The 22,589-nt window shown below is 41.3% G+C and overlaps 1 protein-coding gene across 2 annotated transcripts in view; it reads left to right on the top strand.

Moving 5' to 3' along the window:
• Positions 1-374: 374 nt before the first annotated feature.
• The window catches only part of PTGFR (prostaglandin F receptor), a 65,111-nt gene continuing 42,896 nt past the window's right edge, over positions 375-22,589 (top strand). Inside the window, exon 1 of one of the 2 annotated variants that reach the window (XM_068242463.1) lies at positions 375-405. The gene's annotated coding sequence lies outside the window, so the exon portion shown is untranslated. Of the gene's footprint in view, positions 406-10,648; positions 10,902-22,589 lie in introns of those variants that run through there. The other variant, XM_068242461.1, reaches the window with a different exon arrangement.

The following is a 22,589-nucleotide window of genomic DNA, read 5'->3' as shown; positions in this document are numbered from 1 at the left end:
CAGCACTTTAAGTGTTTGTTCTTTGCATGTAGTGTTACTTTTAATTTCCTCAGTGTCTTGAGGTTTTACTTTTTTTTGTTTTCAAGCAATCTTGAGGAGTGCTTTCTGTTATCTCTTCATTCTGAATAGGACCTGACAAACAACACATATTTCTTCTATGTCACATAAATAAAGCAAAGAAACAACAAACACGTTGGCGATGTGCAAAGGGACAGTTTACAAAAGTCGTTGCTTCATCTATAAACTTTCCACTTTTTTTTGGCTCTGTGTCATCACCTATTGACTGCAGTTGGTATTGCAGCACTTGCTGCACCGCAGAGTTCAGAAGGTGGGGAGGTTTGAGTTGTATGGAACAGAAAAGAAGAGCAAAACAGATGTCGTACAACAAACCATAGAAGATGTGAGGTATTTGAGATCATTTCTTTCTTTTTCTGTTTCTATGCTATATGAAAATGGCAATTAATTTAACAGGCAACTGTAGGGAGAGGAATATGGAGGCTGCCATAATATCGTATTTATTTATTTTTAAACAATACCAGTTGCCTGGCAGCCCTGCTAGTCTATTTGGCCGTAGTAGTGTCTGAATCTCACCAGAAACAAGCATGAGGCTAATCTTGTCAGATCTGACAATAATATCAGAAACATCTGATCTACAAGCCTGTTTAGGGTCTAGGGATAAAAGTATAATGCTAGGTACACATGATGCATTTTTTCAGTCGATTTTCCGTTTGATCAATTTTTGATTGTTTTTTCTGCTCAATTTCTCGCTCAATTGTCTTAGCTTTTCTTATCAATTTCCATTCACTTCTATGAGAAATCGACCAGAAAAACTATCAAAAATAAAATTGGACATGACGGAAATGATCTATCGAACCATCTATCTGTCACAAAATTGTATGATGTGTTCCTAGCATTAGAGGCAGAGTATCAGCCGGATAGCCAGGCAACTGGTATATATAAATATGGCAGCCTTCATATCACTCTCACTTCAGTTGGCCTTTAAAATAAGGGTTAAAAGTAACAGTTCTGTCTCCAGCTGGGTTGTACCTGAAGAGACTTGATGAGTTGCTTGCTAATTTTCGCAATAGTAATTTTCGCATCGAAAATGCTGTTTTTTCACTTCAAAAATACATTCATAAAAATACATTGTATTTTTGCGATGTCAATTTTTCACAAGAAAAATTCACCAAACCTGTTGCCAAAATTGCCAGAATTTTCATCTTACCATTCATGAATTAAGAGCAAATTACCCTTTAAAGCTAAAAATAGCAATAAACACAACACATTATAAGTTTTTAAAGTGGAAAATTACTAGAAACGCAAAATATCATAAATGTATTACAACATGATTTTCAAAGGCATTTTCTCTCGAAAGTTGAATGTTACATTATTTTTGCAAAAATGAATGCAAAAAGAATATCAGCATTTTCGCTCATCGCTGTTGATGAAACATGATGAGTGACATGATGAGATAAACATATACACATATAGTACTAACCCTACTAAGTCATTATCTAAAATCCCTTTCTGTTTTCCTGTACAGCAAGGGTTAAACAACTTGAGTTGTTTTCTGTGCAAAAGAGCTTGTCGAATTCAGTGGTTTCCTGAAAAGCAAATAGAAGCTGTCAGGGACAGGGAGAAGGGAGACAACGAGGTTTTACAGCAGGAAAGTTCAAAGGGTCATTCATTTCTGCTCCTTTTTAAGCTTAAAAGGTAGAGTGTGGATTCTAAACGGCAACAGTGACTGATCGGACATGATAGTATTAAGCCTACGTAGAACTTGTTTAGGTTTCTTTTTTATTGCTTTTCAAAGCAAGGGTTAGTAACCCAGTGCTTTATTTGTGCAGTCAGGGAAGTTGCAGCAGAAAGGAAATTGCAGTAAAAGCAATTCTGCTGATGGGGGCAGTGATGTCGGTGGCTCGAGGATGTTGAGCCATGGAAATGAAGCAGGTGATGGCAGCCTAGTTTGCATTGGGTTTTGCAGGTTTGCAAACTTCCCAAACCAAAAACGCTAGCCTCCGGACGCACCACAACTCAAGCAGTTTGCCCATCATGTTTGCCTAATGCAGGGCTGTGCAAACTTGCATGCTGTGGACTACAGGCTGCATTCCTAAAATTCCTTCCCTCCTCTTGCCTCCCTTCTCCCCCCCTGCAGAGTCACGAGCCGAAGGAAACTGAGGGTTACCACTTCCTGTGTCAGGTCGCCATGGCCACAGGGCATCACATGATGCGTCACGTAAGATGCTGTTAGGACGCGCCAGCCTGTTACACGCTGGTACGTCCTGACGGCATGTCACGTGACTCATGTCATGTGTACAGTGACCAGATTTTTCTGGGTCCAACCTGGGACGGGGTGGGGGGGACTGAGGGGTCGAAAAATGGGCGTGGAGGGATTTGGGGCGGTCATGGCGTGCCGCGGCGAAAAATAGGCGTGGTCATGACATTGTATGAGCGGAGCGTAACCGTATCCCCAAAGCAGCAAATATAGCCAACTATGACCATTAAATAATAAATGCAGCAACAGTTACCCCAGACACCAGAAAATAAACACAATGTGGGCAACATTTCAGCAGAAAACAAACGCAATTTGGGCAACATTTCAGCAGAAAGCAAACGCAATTTGGGCAACATTTCAGTAGAAAACAAACGCAATTTGGGCAACATTTCAGCAGAAAATAACGCAAAATGTGGGCAACATTTCAGCAGAAAATAACGCAATGTGGGCAACATTTCACATGCAAAAAAAAGGAATTTACTCACCAGACAGAAGTCCCCTCTCCCGGCCGGCCTCTGGTGCGCAGCTCCCCGGACCATCTTGTTCCTGCATATCTACCGCGCTGAATGGAATAGCAGGGCTACGGGAAGATGGTGCCCGAAGCCCTGTACTGGAGACACAAATAGTCTCCAGTACAGGGCTTCAGACACCATCTTCCCGTAGCCCTGCTCTCTCTGCTGGAAGACTATGCAGGCTGGAGCGGGGCTGCGGGCTATGAACTGGCACGACGTCTATTAGATGCCGCGGCCAGTTCATGCAACCGTACGGTGGCCAGAGTCCCGAGGCCGGGACGTCCCGCGGCTAAAAGCCGTTTCCCGGGACACAGCGCAGCCTGGGACAGGGGGCCCCAAATCCGGGACCTGTCCCAGGTAAAGCGGGACGTATGGTCACCGTAGTCATGTGACACCCTGTGGCCATGGAGACCCAAAGCAGGAAGTTGGTTACTCTGCAGAGAGGGAGCCTAGCGGTGGGCCGGATTTACAGCGCTTGTGGGCCATATCCGGCCTGCAAGCCATCGTTTGCCCAGCGTTGGCCTAGTAGACTGCACCGCAGCAAGTTTGCCTAACATTACTTATTATGCCTCAGGTCACTTTAGGTGTCCTCTGTAGTGCTTTTCCAAAGGTAGGGAATGTTAGGCCTTATCTTCACCACACCAGCAACTGACACCTCCGCACACGGAGCCTAGTGATAGTCAATCACTGGAAACAGAAAATGTGCTGATTTCTGAGCTGCTGGGAATAGATAAGGCTGTAGGTGTAGATAAGCTTTACCAACTCTCTGAGGAGAACTCTGTTATTATTTCACATACTTCACAAACTACCCCACATTTGAGTCTGCTGCTTAGCAGGTGTTGACGGATCATCAATCCCCTCCTCTGCACCTCAGAGTAAGCGCTGTGTGACTGAATACATCCTGCCTCGGTCCATTCCTCCAGAGAGGGAAAACTCTCAGGCTAGGAACACACTAGGCAGAAACGTTAGCATAGCATAAAACGCTAGCGTTTTGTTCTGCCCATGAAAATCTATGGGCCACATATAAAAATGCATATATGTGCGTTTTACATTGTGCCTTTTTGAGAACGCACAACTTGCTGCATAATTGGGGCAGCACGGTGGCATAGTGGTTAGCAGTATCGCCCCCAGGTTAAATCCCAGCCTGGGCACTATCCGTTCTCCCTGTGTCTGTGTGGGTTTCCTCTGGGCAATCCCACATCCCCAATACATCCAGATAAGTTAATTGGCTTTCCTCTTCTCATTGTCCCTACACTACGATACATATACTGCACAATACATACATAGACATATGACTATAGTGGGGATAAGATTGTGAGCCCCTTTAAGGAACAGTTAAAGTGAACCAGAGATGAAGCACCCTCATGTATTTTACCATATATATCAGTGGGAACATTAGAGAAAACACCTACCCTGCTCTCTGTTTCATTATTTACTGTTTAGCTTGCATCAGCCCTGATAAAATCCCAGACTGAGCATTCAGTCAGACTTTGCTCAGGAATGTTTATAGCTGAGTCTGTCTGGTGTCTTTTCAAGCCCAAGCCTGCCCCCTTCTGGCTCTGCTCAGGAATCATTATAGCTGAGTCATTATAGCAAAGCCAGACTGAATGCTCAGTCGGGGATTTTATCAGGGCTGTTAACAAGCAGGCTGAACAGTAAATAATGAAACAGACAGCAGAGTAGGTGTTTTCTCTAATGTTCCCACTGATATATATGGTAAAATACATGAGGGTGCTTCGTCTCTGGTTCCCTTTAAGTGACAAGACAGTATACTCTGTACAGCGCTGCGGAAGATGTCGGCACTATATAATTAATAATAACAAAAACGCGTGTAAAACGCACATAATATATCTCAGTAAAGACGCAGAGGACTGCATTATTACTTGTGCTTTTTTTGTGTGTTTTTGGTTTTAAATATGTTACTTAACTGTATAGGGAAATGAATACAATATGCAAACCCGAAACGCACAAAAAACATGAAAAACTATTTGTAAATGCAACCGCGAAACGCAAACGCATACAAAAATGTACCAAAACTTAAATGCCATTTTCCGTTTTGTCTGATTTCCGATTTTCTGAAAACTGAAAAGAATTGGAAAAACAGAAATCGTGATTGGTCTAAAATTACTGCAGTGATCCGATTTCTGCAGAAAAATTCTGCATTCTCTGATCGGTCCAATGCTTCTGAGTTCTGTGATTGGGCTAAAATTAACGCGTTGCAGTAAATCAGATTTCCGCGGAATTCTGCTTTGCGGTTCCCATTTTCCGATTTCCTATCAGAAATGGCTATTTCCAATCGGAAATGTGGAAATTTCAATTCTGCTGAATCTGAATGAGCATCCCTAATAAATCGAGGAATCAATCTGCCAATCTGCATTGGTTTGAATGACGGATCGTTCTAATGATGGTGTACACATGCAAACAATCAAACATTGCCGTTATCTTTTTAGGTTATTAAAAAGGGTGCAAACAAACATCCAATTTTGATTGACCAATCATTGGCCAATCTTACCACTTCCATGTAGTATGAGAGCTCACCTACGCAATCTGTTCCTAGTATTCTAAATCTGTTAGCCCTCATACTACATGGTGGTGGTAAAATTGGTCATTGATTGGCCAATCAAAATTGGATGTGCGTAGGCACCCTATGAAAGCCACTGAGGGATCTTCAGTATTTACTAAAAAAAAAAAAAATGACAATAAAAACATTGTACATTGTTAATTAATGCAAATGTAATATCAGTGATGATTGTAATGGGCTAATTTAGCTGACGTTAAATTCCGTGTATGCAACATTTTAGATCAAATTTTACAATTACGATTACATGTTAACTTATTATTATTTTGAAATGCAATTGATTTTACATAATACACTTGTTCATTTTGCATATTATGTGAAATTATGAACGTGGCAGCCAAAAACTATTTTTCGAGTAAATTGTGAAAAAAAGATTATGCAAACCAGCATGGCTGGGGAATAAGAGGAATTGGGCTTGATTCACAAAGCGGTGCTCACTGTTAGCACGCCTGTGAAAACCCCCTTAGCACGTCTAAACAAAAACTTTATGTGCGTAAAACTTTACGCGCGCACTGCACAGAGCGCAGGGCGCTCCGCGTGAAGTTCCCATTAAAGCCTATGGGACTTAGTGCGCGCATAGGACTTTGCACGCGTAAACTTAGCGCGCGGTCTGATTGAGAAATCCGGTGCTATACTACTTAGCACCTTGGTAAGCACATCTAAAGACTTTAGACGTGCTAAGTAGGTTAGCACTGCTTTGTGAATCAAGCCCGTAGTGGGAACAAGTCAATTTTTTTTTTCAAAAAGACCTTGTAGTTTTTGAGGGTTGGCATAGCTCAGGGTGCGGAACTCCATGCAATCTGGGCTACAAATTCTAGCTATACTACCTTGCATTGGTGACAATGGGCTTGATTCACTAAACCGTGATAACTCAAATACCTTATCAAAGATCAAACCTTATGAAAAGATACCACACCTTATCAAAGTTATCACACCTTATGAAAATATATCACACCTTATCAAAGATATCACACCTTATGAAAAGATATCACACCTTATCAAAGATCACACCTTATGAAAAGATACCACACTTTATGAAAAGATATCACACCTTATCAAAGATCACACCTTATGAAAAGATATAACACATTATCAAAGATCACACCTTATGAAAAGATATCACACCTTATGAAAAGATATCACACCTTATCAAATTTATCACACCTTATGAAAAGATATTACACCTTATCAAAGTTATCACATCTTATGAAAAGATATCACACCTTATCAAAGTTATCACACCTTATCAAAGATATCACACCTTATCAAAGTTATCACACCTTATGAAAAGATATCACACCTTATCAAAGTTATCACACCTTATGAAAAGATATCACGCCTTATCAAAGTTATCACACCTTATTAACATTGACACGCCTTATCGGAGTTGCATAACGAGCGCTACAAACTTATGTCTGCTAATTGGCAATGGCACTCGTCCTTCCCTGAGACCCTGTACAATCCACAAGAGAAGCCGGCACACCGTCTATCCATGTATGGGTGCTTGATGAAGTGACATGGGCAGTGTCACATTTAAACAGTCCAAGTAGTTGAAATCATCAGCACACCAATTTCCAACGCACATACTATTTATTGTGCCAGTTTCCACACGATACACCAACAATTGTTTCGGGGGCCACACAGGGTCTCCCTTTATCACGTAACCACATGCCTTGATAAAGGGGGACCCTGTGTGGCCCCGAAACAGTTGTTGGTGTATCGTGTGGAAACTGGCACAATAAATAGTATGTGCGTTGGAAATTGGTGTGCTGATGATTTCAACTACTTCCCTGAGACCCTGCGGGTTCGTAGCACTTGCTATGCTACTCTGATAAGGTGTGATATCTTTTCATAAGGTGTGATAACTTTGATAAGATGTGATATCTTTTCATAAAGTGTGATATTTGAGTTATCACGGTTTAGTGAATCAAGCCCAATGGGTTAAAGAGCCTTTGGAGGGGGGACCCTACACTGGGCGTTTTCTGAAAATGTATAAAATGTGTATACAGAATTTAGAACTTGGTATATATTAAAGGGTAAGGCAGAAAAATATAATTTTACTGGGTTTAAAAAAAAATCTCAAAAATTCTCAAAAATTACACAATCCTTTCTAAAAGACAATTTTTTGATTTGTTCCCCAATAATTAAATTTCAATTTTTTTTCGTAATTATGCGTTATCATGAAATTAAAGAACATAATTAGGGATAAACGTAAAACACATTACAGATTGGCTGGCGCTGATTAGTGTGCACACATTATAAAATCAAAAACAGAAAACGATCCCATGATAAAAGTAGCCATACACCATACAATTTTTTTTTTTAGATCTTTTAACCACTTTACCCCCAGCGGTACGAATTTCTCCGCCCCTTTTTTCCCTCCTAAAAAACCAGGGACGGAGAAATCCGTACCTTCCGCGCTACCGCCGCTGTCCGCGCTCCCGCCACTCGTGCGCGCGCACCCGCCGCTCGTGCACGCCGCCGCCAGCTCGCCCGGAGATCAATGAACAGGAAAATCCATTCCCGTTCGTTGATCTAAGCCCCCGCAATGATCTGCTGCTTCTTTCAGAAACAGCGAGATCATTGTGAGTCTCCCAGCCTCCTACTGCTTCCTGTAAGCGTCCTTCCGGACGCTTACAGGTCGCATGTAAACAAACACTCTGTGGCCATCTTGTGGCCAAATAGTAAACTACACCCTAAAAGCATTTTACATGTACAAACATTACATTTACACAATAAATTAACTCATTACCTCCCACACTCCCCAATTTTTATTTTTTTTTTGTAATTAAAAAAAAAAAATACAATAAAAAAAAACAACACAAACTTTTAAAATATTTTTAAATATTTATGTCAAGAGGGTATAACACTGTTACTTTATAAACTGCGGGCTTGTAATTAGGGATGGATGCAAAACTGAAAAAAATGCACCTTTATTTCCAAATAAAATATTGTCGCCAAACATTGTGATAGGGACATAATTTAAATGGTTTTATAACTGGGACAAATGGGTTAATACATTTCATGGGTTTTAATTACAGTAGCATGCTTTATTTAAAAACTATAATGGCCGAAAACTGAAAAATAATAATTTTTTCCCACATTTTTTCCTATTTCCCCATTAAAACACATTTAGAATAAAATAATTCTTGGCATAATGTCCCACCTAAAGAAAGCCTAATTGGTGGCAAAAAAAACAAGATATAGTTCATTTCATTGGGATAAGTAATAATAAAGTTATAGACGAATGAATGGAAGGAGCGCTGAAAGGTGAAAATTGCTCTGGTGGTCAGGGGGTAAAACCCCTCAGTGGTGAAGTGGTTAAAGTCTTTTGATTGCATGGTTTGAAAGCTCAAACTAACCCACCATAAACTTTTCAGTTTAAAAAAAAATAAAAATTCAACTATGGCTGAGAGATCAAAATTCAATAGGTTTTGAAAAAAAAAAATGCATGTGCCTTATTTGCAAAGACATCTCAACAGATCACATATCAACCCTGGATGAGGTGTCTTGAAGTGGCGCAGCAACAGGGGATGCAAGTCAGGGTTATTGCTCTGCTGGAGGGAAATGTTGTGAATTTTATATGTTATTTGTTAGCAGTGCATTTTATCCTTTGTACTCCTGACGATGCCCTTCATGGTGAAACATGTTGAGTGGGATGTGGGTGTCACTGTACATATGAGCATGTTTGTTTTACGTTAATCCCAGCATTTGGGTGCTAACTCCTGATTGGTGTATGCAACTGTGCATTGGAGAGAGTCAGAGCTGCTTCCCTTATTAGGTAGCTGCCATGGCATTGCCGGACCTCCTGGATAACACACACCAGAGCTGTTAGTCTCTGGGGATTGGGGACTAGTGACACCCCCCCAAGAAAGCATATACAGGAAGATCGACCATTGCCTCCCTTCTTTACTCCCCGTTTTGATATATAGTGATACAGCCTCTATACTTGCTAGGTTTGCACATTATGGGCTCGATTCACAAAAGGGTGCTAACTCAGTTAGCACGCCTAAAAGCCTTGGGCGTGCTAACTTGGGTGCTAAGCAGTTAGCACGCCCAAACTTTTATTGATTGCATGCAAAGTTTAGAGCTGTGCGGTGGACGCGAAACATTGCACTGGGTGCATTTGCACTAGGTGCGACTAAAACGTTGCACCGGGTGCCCCTAAAACGTTGCATCGGGTGCGCCGAAACATTGGTTTCAGACACACCCGATGCAACGTTTTAAGGGCACCCGGTGTGACGTTCCGCGCGCACCTCGCAGTGCTAAACTTTGCGCGCAAAATTTTGTGCGTCTTAAAGGACTTTAGGCGTGCTAAGGGGCTTTAAGGCGTGCTAAGTTAGCACCCTTTTGTGAATCAAGCCCTATAGGTACTGTATTCTCTTGGAACAAACAGTTCCTTTTAACTATATTCTAATAAAGTTATAACTTTTTTAAACTTGTACTACAGGGCTCGTCCGATCAGACTTAAAGGGGCACTATGGTGAAAAAATTTAAAATTTAAAATATGTGCAAACATAGACAAATAAGAAGTACATTTTTTCCAGAGTAAAATGAGCCATAAATTACTTTTCTCCTATGTTGCTGTCACTTACAGTAAGTAGTAGAAATCTGACAGAAATTACAGGTTTTGGACTAGTCCATCTCTTCATAAGTGGCAGCAACATGGGAGAAAAGTAATTTTTGGCTCATTATACTCTGGAAAAAACATACTTTTTATTTGCAAATGTTTGCACGTATTTAAAATTTTACAAATTTTTGCCATAGTGCCCCTTTAATTTGTATAGTCTTTATTCCCTGTACACATTTACGGATTCTTGCAGTCTAATGCATATGTTACCAGGGTGCCGCGTACTATGCTACATGCGCTACCCTGGTAATGTATTTGTTACCTAGGTTACATGAGTTGCGCTAACTGCGTAATGCGTGCCACCTTACTGTCGTGAAGTGAATTAAGTTCTGTGTGTATCCAACCTAATAACACATCAGGAAAAAAAAGTTTGTGGACTTCAGTCAATGTAAAACAATTTAAAGGGGCCACTGTTGGTTTATAAAGAAGTCTAGAAAAAATAATATTTTCCTCTCTGATGTAATCAAAAAGGTTTCATGTGGGATTCTTCCGACCTCACCCCCCCTTTCCCTCCCCAGACCACAGCATCTCTGTATGGTGATCACACGCTGTCATCTCTCTGCCTCACAATGGTTAACTCTGAGGAGGTGGGAGGGGCCTGACATTCCCCTAAAGCACCACATTGATTTTTATGTTCAGAGCTGATAACTGGCTGCTGCAACGAAGTCCAGCTCCAACACTGCCTGTTTTCTATGTGAGGTGGGGAAAGTGCCAGACCTCCCTCCAGAACAGAGCAGACTACAGATGGAGAGGCAGGCAGGATCTCAGGATCTTACAGACTTATGTTCTCGCTGAGTTCCCTTCGTTCCCTGGGAGAGAACATGAATTTCTGCCTCCAGGCTCCGAACATGTCTAAGAGAACAAGATGAAGCCTTCAGGGACTGATAACCGATAGCTCAAGAACAGGTATGGCCATTGACTAATAATACAAAAATAAATACAATGATTCATTTCAAATTCAATGCTTACATGAGGCAGTAAAACCTCTGGAAATCTGAATATAGACACAATTATGAATCACTTTTTATAAAGGGTAACTTCTATTTTGTGCAAGGACTGATGAAGAAATTATTTTAAATACATCTATATGGTTTTAGTTATATATTATTCTTAGTTTAAGTTACATATAACTCTAGAGCTAGTTTCATTTCTAGGCTACGTTCGAAGTGTATGAAAGTATTGGGTCCTATTTTACAATGCAAGGAACTGATCGGGCAAGATCTTTTGCTTTCAATGCGAGAGTCAAGCTTACATGAACTATGCAAATCATTTTAAATTATGTTAAGTGTTAGGACTTGTTTCAAAGCTTGGTGATAAATTGAAAGTACAGTAACATCTTCACTCTCACACTCACAACACAAAATGCTAGATACAGTTTTACCTAAAACAGAAAAGTTTTTGCAAACATTAACCTTTCACGTGAGCAAAAACTTAGTATCAAAGTACATTGCTTCAGGTAGTTCCCAAATACCTTACTTCAGGGTTCTAAATGACAGTTTTCTGTGGCTGAGGATTGCAGCATAACTTCTCACTGATAACTAATTAGAGGTTATAAATCTCCTGTGTGGCTGAAAAAAAAATATGTGTTGAGGGCAGGGAACAGAGAAAAGGTATCAGTATTACGCAGCATTTTGTTTATATCCCTAAAAAACAGCTAAACAGATCCACCACGCAGGCAGTCGATGAGTTGGTAATTTGTATGCAAGCTGAAATGGACCCGATTAAAATCTGCAGCTACAAAGTTTGATTGGTTTAATTCCAACCTGTTGGCAATTTGTAACAAAATTGCAACCAACTCAGCAAATTAGCATCCCATTTATTATAAGACCGTTAGTTTATCAATTACACAGAGCCATATAATCCAAGCCACAGACAGCTCTGTTAACTTAGGTTTTTGAAAACAGACATTATTACAGTATTAAACTTGGCTGCACTTTTTAGGTCAATCCTCTGTGCCCTTAATAAAGCGGAATATAACCCGGCATTTCAACTTTGCTCTAAAACATTATTTACAGCATATTATATGCAAAAAGCATTTGTTTTTTACTAGACCAGCATTGGAAGGGTTAAACACAGAGGTTTAAAGTTCGTGGAGAGATATGCAGAAGTTCAGATTGTTACATTCTATTTAGTTATATGTATCTATTGAGAAATGTTACACACTCTTTGGCTGTCCTCCAGCTCCTTCTCAGTCAGAGAGATGAGTCACATTCAACACTTAGATACATTTATGTAAACAAAATGTATCTATGTCAGCTTCGGATGCATCTGCAGAAATCTCCAGGAACTTTAAAGCACTGTGTAACCCTTCCAATGCTGGTCTAGTAAAAAAAAATGCTGGTTGCATATAATATACTGTAAATAATGTTTTAGAGCAAAGTTGAAATGCAGGGTTATATTCCGCTTTAATATGTAGATATTTAGATGTTCTGCTGCTGCATGTAAAACCTGATACACACTTTCAGTTATGATTGGCCAATCACTGACCAATTTTAGCACCTCAATGTAGTATATGAGGGACAACAGATATTGAATACTATGAGCAGATAGTGTAGGTAAAGGTGAACCCTCATACTGCATGGAGGTGGTAAAATTGGTCAGTGATTGGCCAATACTAATTGAAAGTGTGTACCAGGCTTAACTGCCCAATGTTGTCTTCCAGTGGACAAGGGAAGATGTCTTTCTGCCCTATTATTTCAGTAGGATGAGATGAGTGAGACTAATCTGCAGTTATAGAGACACTGAAGTGGAAAAGAAAATGATATAATGAATTGGTTCTGTAGTACGGATAATTACTAGATCATTAGTAGCAAAGAAAATAGTCTCATATTTTTATTTTCAGTTATATAGGTTTTTTTTATAACATTCCATCATTCTCTAATATTTGTAGTTTACACAACACACTCAGCATTCTAAATGATTTTACAGCGCAGGCTAGTGAACCTTTGAACTGTCCTCTGCAGTAAAAAAAACAATACAGTGACTGACAGTTGAGATAACAAGCTTCAGAAGACAGAGCTCTCTGCAACTTTGAAAGTGGTGGAGCTCAATGGCTCTTTTGCATAGATAACAACTGGAGTTTCTGAACTCTTCCTGTACTGGAAACAATATTAGATTTATGTCTGTGCTCCTGATGTTTTATTTCTTAGCTGTACTACACATACCAATCATTATATCATAATTTTTTTTTCGCTTTAGTGTCTCTTTAAGTATAGGGAGCATTTCCATTTTTCTTCGCTCCACTGTAGCTGCTGGAAAGTAGTATATTGGTTTGGCGCATGCCTGCACTGCTGCTGTACTTAGGACAGCCTGCAAAACTGTATGCCTTGATAAAGGGATCTATGATGGTCCCGAAACATTGGTATTGCTTTAGTCTTTCAGTAACTCAGTAAGCACTAAGGAGGGAATGGGCGTGGAATCACATGCATTTTGCCACAATCTGAAATCGCACTAGCTCATAATGATTCCATAAGGACATTTGTAATCAAGTGCAGGGAAAATATACTGGCTTTGTTGCATGTATGACAGTTATGAGCGAAAATGCCAATATTCATTGCATTAGCTTTTGCAAAAATGTTAAATTTGATTTTCGAGTGAAAATGCCATAGAAAATACGTTTTTGCATTTTTTTGTAAAAATATCGAATTTTAGCATTTTCGTGGCAAAAATTGTCGTGGTAAAAATATAGTTTTCCCACCTTTTCACGCTTCTCAAGATTTTTTTTGCATGAAAATATAGTTTTTTTGCAAAAAATGCGAAAAATGCAAAAATACAAGCTATTGTTACAAAATTTTTTCTCAAAATCAAAAATAGCATTTTCGATGTGAAAATGACTTTGGCTAAAATTCGCAAGCAACACTGGTGTGCGATTCCTATATCCGACAGTCAGTTGCTGTGCTACAAACGGACACGTTTCCGCGGACTCCAGTGTGATCCCTGCCTTACGCCTCTTTTTCAATCATTCTCCAACCAGTTCATCAGTTCTTCCCCATTTTTTTTACAAGCACACATGGTTTTGACATGAGAAAGGCAACCGCATAAAATCTCCCACATAACAAATCTGACTAAACAAGTGACAGAATAAATTTACATAACAAAAAAATGTCTTGATCTTTTTTTTGTAAATGCTTTTGTTTGGCAAAATATAATTCCATGGATGAATGTTATTATAAATAATGTATGTACTGCCATCATGTTCTGTGCTATCGTACAGAATAAGATGAAAATATAAGAGGATATTGTAAATGCATATACATACCGACAAAAAAAAAAAAAGATACAAAAAAATGACAGATAGTGAAAAACAATTATGACAGATAATGACATACAGTTCAGATAACATACTTACATCTGTTCTGTCTTATCAGCTTCAAATCTCAAATATACACCCAAACAATAAAATAGTGAATTTCTTTTATTTAAAGGACCACTATGGTAAAACATTGTAAAATGTTAAATTTGTGTGTATGCATATGTATAAAATGCACATTTTACCCAGAGTAAATGAACTATAAATTACTTTTCCTCTACGTTTCTGTCACTTACTGTAGATAGTAAAATTCTTACAGAACCGACAGGTTTTGGACCAGTCCAGCTTCTCATGGGTGATTCTCATGGTTTTATTTGTTTTCAAAAACACTTACTAAGCGGCAATTGCTCTGTCCGACGTGTAAGAGAGAATTTGCCGCAGGGAGGCTTGGGCGCAGGATACAGCCGATACATGGCTTATCCTGCTGCTGCACAAGTCCTGGCGACATTTATTACAGTCTATGGCAGGCATGGGCAAACTTGGCCCTCCAGCTGTTAAGGAACTACAAGTCCCACAATGCATTGCAGGAGTCTAACAGCCACAGTCATGACTCATAAAGGCAAATGCATTGTAGGACTTGTAGTTCCGTAACAGCTGGAGGCCGAGTTTGCCCATACCTGGTCTATAGTGACGCTGGCTGCGCCCAAGTCTCCTGCGCTGGATTCGCAGTGTTCGTTTCCAAACTGCCATTGTGAAAGTGGGTAGGGAGGTTGACCGAAATATTTGAATAGATCCTTTCCAGAGAATGCTAGTGTAGAAAAATAAAGAAAATACTGAGCCTCCCCAAGAGGAAATTGACTAGTCCAAAAACCTGCCAGTTCTGTCCGACTTTTACTACCTCCTATAAGTGACAGCAACATAGCAGAAAAATAATTTATGGTACATTTTTCTGTGGTAGAAATGCACATCTGATAGGTATGTGTACACATGTATTTCATTTGACATTTTTCGTGATTATGGTCCCTTAATCAGCAGCTGTTCTTTATAAACAATAAAAAAAAAAACAAAGGGTGAAAAGTGAAAGTATGGAAAAAACAACTACAAGATCAAAAGAGTAACAAATTCTAGCAGACAAAATATGCATAAGTCGCATACAAAAGTATGCAGAGTCATATCGATTTTCATCAGATCAGACAAGCGTTTTACAGCAAAGGAGCGAGGCGGAGTAAGATCTTTTTACAACCTGGCTGGAATATTTACGATTATATCTCCTAAATGAAAATGAGGGTCTAAAATCTTTTTAAATTCATTATTATTAGGGACTAGGGAGGTACATAGAGTCATCAAGTAACACGTCCAGCTCTGGTGATATATGAAGTACATGAAGCAGAGCAGAGTTTAATCACAAACATCTAAAGGTTCCCTTACTCACTTTTATTACCCTCAGTAAACCACAGGCAGAATATGACACAAGATGTATGCTGCAGCTACGCATGTTCTAAATATATATTATACATATGTACGGCGAGATGGTGTCATTTGTGCGTTAGGAGTAGGACACATACCAGCTGTACTACTGGAGTGTGCTGTTCCGTTAGAATATATATATATACTATTTTTTTAAAGGACGACTACATTTTTAAAGGATGTACATTCCTGGCTAAGTAAAGTGCACAATAAATTACCTTTCTCCTATGTTGCAGTCACTTCCATTAGGCAGTGAAAATCTGACAGATTTGACATGTTTTGGACTAGTCCATCTCCTCCTGGGGGATTCTCAGCATTACCATTATTCCTTTCAAAAGCATTTCATGGAAAGGATCTAGATAAAGGCCCTTTTCCACAGGTGGCTGTACTACGTGCTCATTGAGCAGATACCAGGCAGCAGCAGCGAGCAGTTGTGAGAGTTTGACAGTCTTTTCACTGTCTATCAAATGCTTGTGGAAAATGGTCCTAACTAGGATGCTGGCTGGCCAGCCTCCTACTTGCTTGCATGCTATTTAGCCAGTTGCACTGAGCAACTGCCATTCAGTGAGGCCTCTTTTCCATGGACTGTTGATAGGCAGTGAAATGCCTCTCAAACTCTCACAACTGCCCACTGCTGCCTGGTAACTGCACACAGCTCAACAGTCCGTGGAAAAGAAGCCTAAGTCTTTTTGAATATAAAGAAAACCCTGAGAATCCACCATGAGCAGATAGACTAGTCCAAAACCCGTCAGATATGTCAGATTTTTCAATGCTTAAAATATGTGAGAGAGAAAAAGGGGCAAAAAAAACAAAAAAAATGTATAGTGCATTTTCCTCATGAACAAATGTACAAATGTTTATACATGTGCATACACATGCTTTTTAATTTTTACATTTTTGTGCAAAAGTGGTCTTTTAAATGGCAGACACCCTACAATCTCAACATGCCAGGAGTTAGCTAGTTTCACACTGGGGCATTGCATGTCCTGCAAAGTAAAAAAGTCAGATTGTGCTTTATACAGTGAAGCATACAATAGTACATAAAAGTGAAGCATACTTCAGTACATAAAAATACTTCACTGCAACTGTAAATGCACATGTCATCCGGAACCGCATTGTATGCCTCACACTATTTCCACAGATTCCGCTGCACCGCACTGGTAACACACCAGAGTGAACATACCATTACAATATAACAGCACCGAGTTTGCTATGCGCTATTGTCCGATGCAAGTCACTGCAATACCCCAGTATGAAAGTAGCCCCACTCATCTTGAGCTGAGGGAGAGCTCAAACTTTCGAGATTAAAAAAGATATCATATAACAATCATAATCATTCCTAAACAAGCCTTACTAAGTATTTTAAATGGACCCTGGAGTGAGGTGTGTTTTATTTTCACTGTAATGGTTAAGAATTCAGGGATCAAAATGACAGCTTCTCCGCAGTTGAGGAAGTTGGATTGCAGCATAACTCTCACTTATATCTAATTAGAGATCATAAATCTCTTGCGTGGCTGAAAAAAATCTTGGAGATCAAGGAACAGAGAAAAGGGGTCAGAGACAGTCAAAACTTGGATTGCTAACCTTTCAAACCAAGATATGGCTAGAATTAGGACTATAGATACAATTGTTTATGTCTTCAGTTTATTTTTAATTCAGGTTTGCTATAAATTACCGAGTACCAATACCAAAGATATGTCTCTTAAGAGGCACTTGACATGAGTATGTATTGCGGCACTGCTGCATGAGTTGGGGGCCGGTTGGTGCCACTAGTAGTAAAATATTGGTAATTTAGATTACCAATATTTTACTATGCAGTGTTCGGCACCCATTTCCACTTGAATCCTCCGTGGTAGATGCCTAACCCTAATCCTCCACCTAATGTCTTACCCTAGCCTCCCGCACCTAAAGTCTTATCCTCAGTCCCCACACCTAATGCCTATCCCTAACCCCCCTAGCCTAATGCCCAACCCTAACCTTCCTCCCCTAATGCCTAACCTCCATATACCTAATGCCTAACCCTCCTCACCTAATGCCTAACCCTAACCCCCCTAACCTAATGCCTAATTCTAACCTTCCTCATCGAATGCCTAACCACCCCATACCTAATGCCTAACCCTCCTCACCTAATGCCTAACCTTAACCCCCCTAACCTAATGCCCAACCCTAACCTTCCTCACCTAATGCCTAACCACCATATACCTAATGCCTAACCCCCCTAACCTAATTCCCACCCCTAACCTTCCACACCTAATGCCTAACCACCATATACCAAATGCCTAACCCTCCTCACCTAATGCCTAACCCCCCCTAACCTAATGCCCAACCCTAACCTTCCTCATCAAATGCCTAACCACCATATACCTAATGCCTACCCCTCCTCACCTAATGCCTAACCCTAACCCGCCTAACCTAATGCCCAACCCTAACCTTTCTCATCTAATGCCTAACCACCCCATACCTAATGCCTAACCCTCCTCACCTAATGCCTAACCTTAACCCCCCTAACCTAATGCCCAACCCTAACCTTCCTCACCTAATGCCTAACCACCATATACCTAATGCCTAACCCCCCTAACCTTATTCCCAACCCTAACCATCCACACCTAATGCCTAACCACCATATACCTAATGCCTAACCCTCCTCACCTAATGCCTAACCCTAACCCCCCCTAACTTAATGCCCAACCCTAACCTTCCAAATCAAATGCCTAACCACCATATACCTAATGCCTAAACCTCCTCACCTAATGCCTAACCCTAACCCCCCGAACCTAATGCCCAACCCTAACCTTCCTCATCTAATGCCTAACCACCCCATACCTAATGCCTAACCCTCCTCACCTAATGCCTAACCCTAACCCCCCTAACCTAATGCCCAACCCTAACCTTCCTCATCTAATGCCTAACCACCCCATACCTACCTAATGCCTAACCCTCCTCACCTAATGCCTAACCCTAACCTCCCTAACCTAATGCCCAACCCTAACCTTCCTCATCTAATACCTAACCACCCCATACCTAATGCCTAACCCTCCTCACCTAATGCCCAACCCTAACCTTCCTCATCTAATACCTAACCACCCCATACCCAATGCCTAACCCTCCTCACCTAATGCCTAACCCTAACCTTCCACACCTAATGCCTAACCACCATATACCTAATGCCTAACCCTCCTCACCTAATGCCTAACCCTAACCCCCCTAACCTAATGCCCAACCCTAACCTTCCTCATCTAATGCCTAACCACCATATACCTAATGCCTAACCCTCCTCACCTAATGCCTAACCCTAACCCCCCTAACCTAATGCCCAACCCTAATCTTCCTCATCTAATGCCTAACCACCCCATACCTAATGCCTAACCCTCCTCACCTAATGTCTAACCCTAACCCCCCTAAGCTAATGCCCAACCTTAACCTTCCTCATCTAATGCCTAACCACCCCATACCTAATGCCTAACCCTCCTCACCTAATGCCTAACCCTAACCCCCCTAACCTAATGCCCAACCCTAACCTTCTCATCTAATGCCTAACCACCCCATACCTAATGCCTAACCCTCCTCACCTAATGCCTAACCCCCCTAACCTAATGCCCAACCCTAACCTTCCTCATCTAATGCCTAACCACCCCATACCTAATGCCTAACCCTCCTCCCATAATGCCTAACCCTAACCCCCCTAACCTAATGCCCAACCCTAACATTCCTCATCTAATGCCTAACCACCCCATACCTAATGCCTAACCCTCCTCACCTAATGCTTAACCCTAACCTCCCTAACCTAATGCCCAACCCTAACCTTCCTCATCTAATGCCTAACCACCCCATACCTAATGCCTAACCCTCCTCACCTAATGCCTAACCCTAACCTTCCACACCTAATGCCTAACCACTATATACCTAATGCCTAACCCTCCTCACCTAATGCCTAACCCTAACCTAATGCCCAACCCTAACATTCCACATCTAATGCCTAACCACCCCATACCTAATGCCTAACCCTCCTCACCTAATGCCTAACCCCCCTAACCTAATGCCCAACCCTCACCTTCCTCATCTAATGTAGAGATGAGCCGAAATTTTCGAAATTTCGAACTGCTTTTATTACGAATGCGAAATTTAACATTACGACCCAAATTCGTAATTTCGTAATTAATTTTCAAATCGTAATTTACAATTTCGTAATCGAAATTTCACTCCCGTAATGACGAATTTCGTGTCTCCAACCGAAATTTTACTGTTTCAGGTTTGTAAGGGTTTCTATCCCTCTAGATGCCTAAAATGAATAGCACAGCCAGTGTCCTCCTCCTCCTCCTCCTCCTCCTCCTCCTCTCTCTCTCTCTCTCTCTCTCTCTCTCTCTCTCTCCCAGAGATCTGTAGTATTTCAAAACCATACTCACATTCATGACATGTCCAGGGATCAAACCCAGGCCAACCACATGGAAGACAGCTATGCTCACCACCATACCACCAAACACACACTAAATAAACTGCTAACCTAAATCTTACTTGTAGACAGTCATATGAGACACATGCTGGGTGCAGGGCTTTGTGATTGGACCATGGACCATGCGATAGAGTGAGGTGCAAAAATGAAATCATGCCTAGCAGAGGATGGTTTCACAATGCTAAATGCTAGGCTGGCTGTGGTGCAATTGGTTAGTGCGTCTGGCTGGTAACAGCAAGGTTACAGGTTCGATTCCATCCAGGCATGTCTTTTCCTTTTGCGTTCAACAGTTGTCCAAACAGAGCCAACAGAGCCCCAGATAGCCATGTAGAGTTAGGTCACAGCTAGCCTGGCTGTGGTGCAATTGGTTAGTGTGTCTGGCTGGTAACAGCAAGGTTACAGGTTCGATTCCATCCAGGCATGTCTTTTCCTTTTGAGTTCAACAGTTGTCCAAACACCGAGCACAAAGTTTTGCATGCGTAAAGTTTTACGCACGCAAAATACCCCATGGGGTTCAATGGCGCAGCGCGCGCACGCAAAAGGAAAAGACATGCCTGGATGGAATCAAACCTTGCTGTTACCAGCCAGACACACTAACCAATTGCACCACAGCCAGGCTAGCTGTGACCTAACTCTACATGGCTATCTGGGGCTCTGTTGGCTCTGTTTGGACAACTGTTGAACGCAAAAGGAAAAGACATGCCTGGATGGAATCGAACCTGTAACCTTGCTGTTACCAGCCAGACGCACTAACCAATTGCACCACAGCCAGGCTAGCTGTGACCTAACTCTACATGGCTATCTGGGGCTCTGTTGGCTCTGTTTGGACAACTGTTGAACGCAAAAGGAAAAGACATGCCTGGATGGAATCGAACCTGTAACCTTGCTGTTACCAGCCAGACGCACTAACCAATTGCACCACAGCCAGGCTAGCAGTGACCTAACTCTACATGGCTATCTGGGGCTCTGTTGGCTCTGTTTGGACAACTGTTGAACGCAAAAGGAAAAGACATGCCTGGATGGAATCGAACCTGTAACCTTGCTGTTACTAGCCAGACGCACTAACCAATTGCACCACAGCCAGGCTAGCTGTGACCTAACTCTACATGGCTATCTGGGGCTCTGTTGGCTCTGTTTGGACAACTGTTGAACGCAAAAGGAAAAGACATGCCTGGATGGAATTGAACCTGTAACCTTGCTGTTACCAGCCAGACACACTAACCAATTGCACCACAGCCAGCCTAGCATTTAGCACTGTGAAACCATCCTCTGCTAGGCATGATTTCATTTTTGCACCTCACTCTATCGCATGGTCCAATCACAAAGCCCTGCACCCAGCATGTGTCTCATATGACTGTCTACAAGTAAGATTTAGGTTAGCAGTCTATTTAGTGTGTGTTTGGTGGTATGGTGGTGAGCATAGCTGTCTTCCATGTGGTTGGCCTGGGTTTGATCCCTGGACATGTCATGAATGTGAGTATGGTTTTGAAATACTACAGATCTCTGGGGAGAGAGAGAGAGAGAGAGAGAGAGAGAGAGAGAGAGAGAGAGAGAGAGAGAGAGAGAGAGAGAGAGAGAGAGAAGGCTGGCTGGCTGGCTGGCTGGCTGGCTGTGCTATTCATTTTAGGCATCTAGAGGGATAGAAACACTTACAAACCTGAAACAGTAAAATTTCGGTTGAAGACACGAAATTCGTCATTACGGGAGTGAAATTTCGATTACAGAGGCATCTAGAGGGATAGAAACCTTTGCTAACTTTAAAATACTAAATTTCGTAATCGTAATTACGAAAATTTGCGTAATTTGCGAAAATTACGAAATTTCGATTACTGCTAAAATCGTAATTGTAGTAATTTCGCGAAATTTCGGAAATTCGTAATTAGGTCATTACGCTCATCCCTAATCTAATGCCTAACCACCCCATACCTAATGCCTAACCCTCCTCACCTACTGTCTAACCCTAACCTCCCTAACCTAATGCTCAATCCCAACCTTCCTCACCTAATGCCTATCTCCTCACCTAATGTTGTACCCTAAACCCCTGGTAAATGCCTAAAAAGAACCCCCACCTAATGCCCAACCCTAACCCCCTGGTATGTACCTAAAACTCATCTCCTACCCCAGCGGCCAAATGACCAATATTTGTAGCTGATCAGTCTACGACCGTTAATTACTATGTAGAAGCTGGTCACCTTCTATCCACATCGGGATCCCAAATCACCGCTTGGGCACCCTATTACCGATTATAAACACAGTCGTCCATTAGACACCTGCCGATCGCGGTGTACAATTAGCCTTATCTCCTAAACGTTACTTTACCCACAACAGGGTGTGATTGGGAAACTCATTCTTTCATAAAGGGGTACATAATGCCATAATAGTGAGAGATGCAATTAGGCTAGCTCCACGCTCTGCTGGAATGGCAATC

The sequence above is a fragment of the Hyperolius riggenbachi genome, chromosome 6 (assembly GCF_040937935.1).
Source record: "Hyperolius riggenbachi isolate aHypRig1 chromosome 6, aHypRig1.pri, whole genome shotgun sequence".
Classification (NCBI taxonomy): domain Eukaryota; kingdom Metazoa; phylum Chordata; class Amphibia; order Anura; family Hyperoliidae; genus Hyperolius; species Hyperolius riggenbachi.
This window is presented reverse-complemented; position numbering and strand designations above follow the sequence as displayed.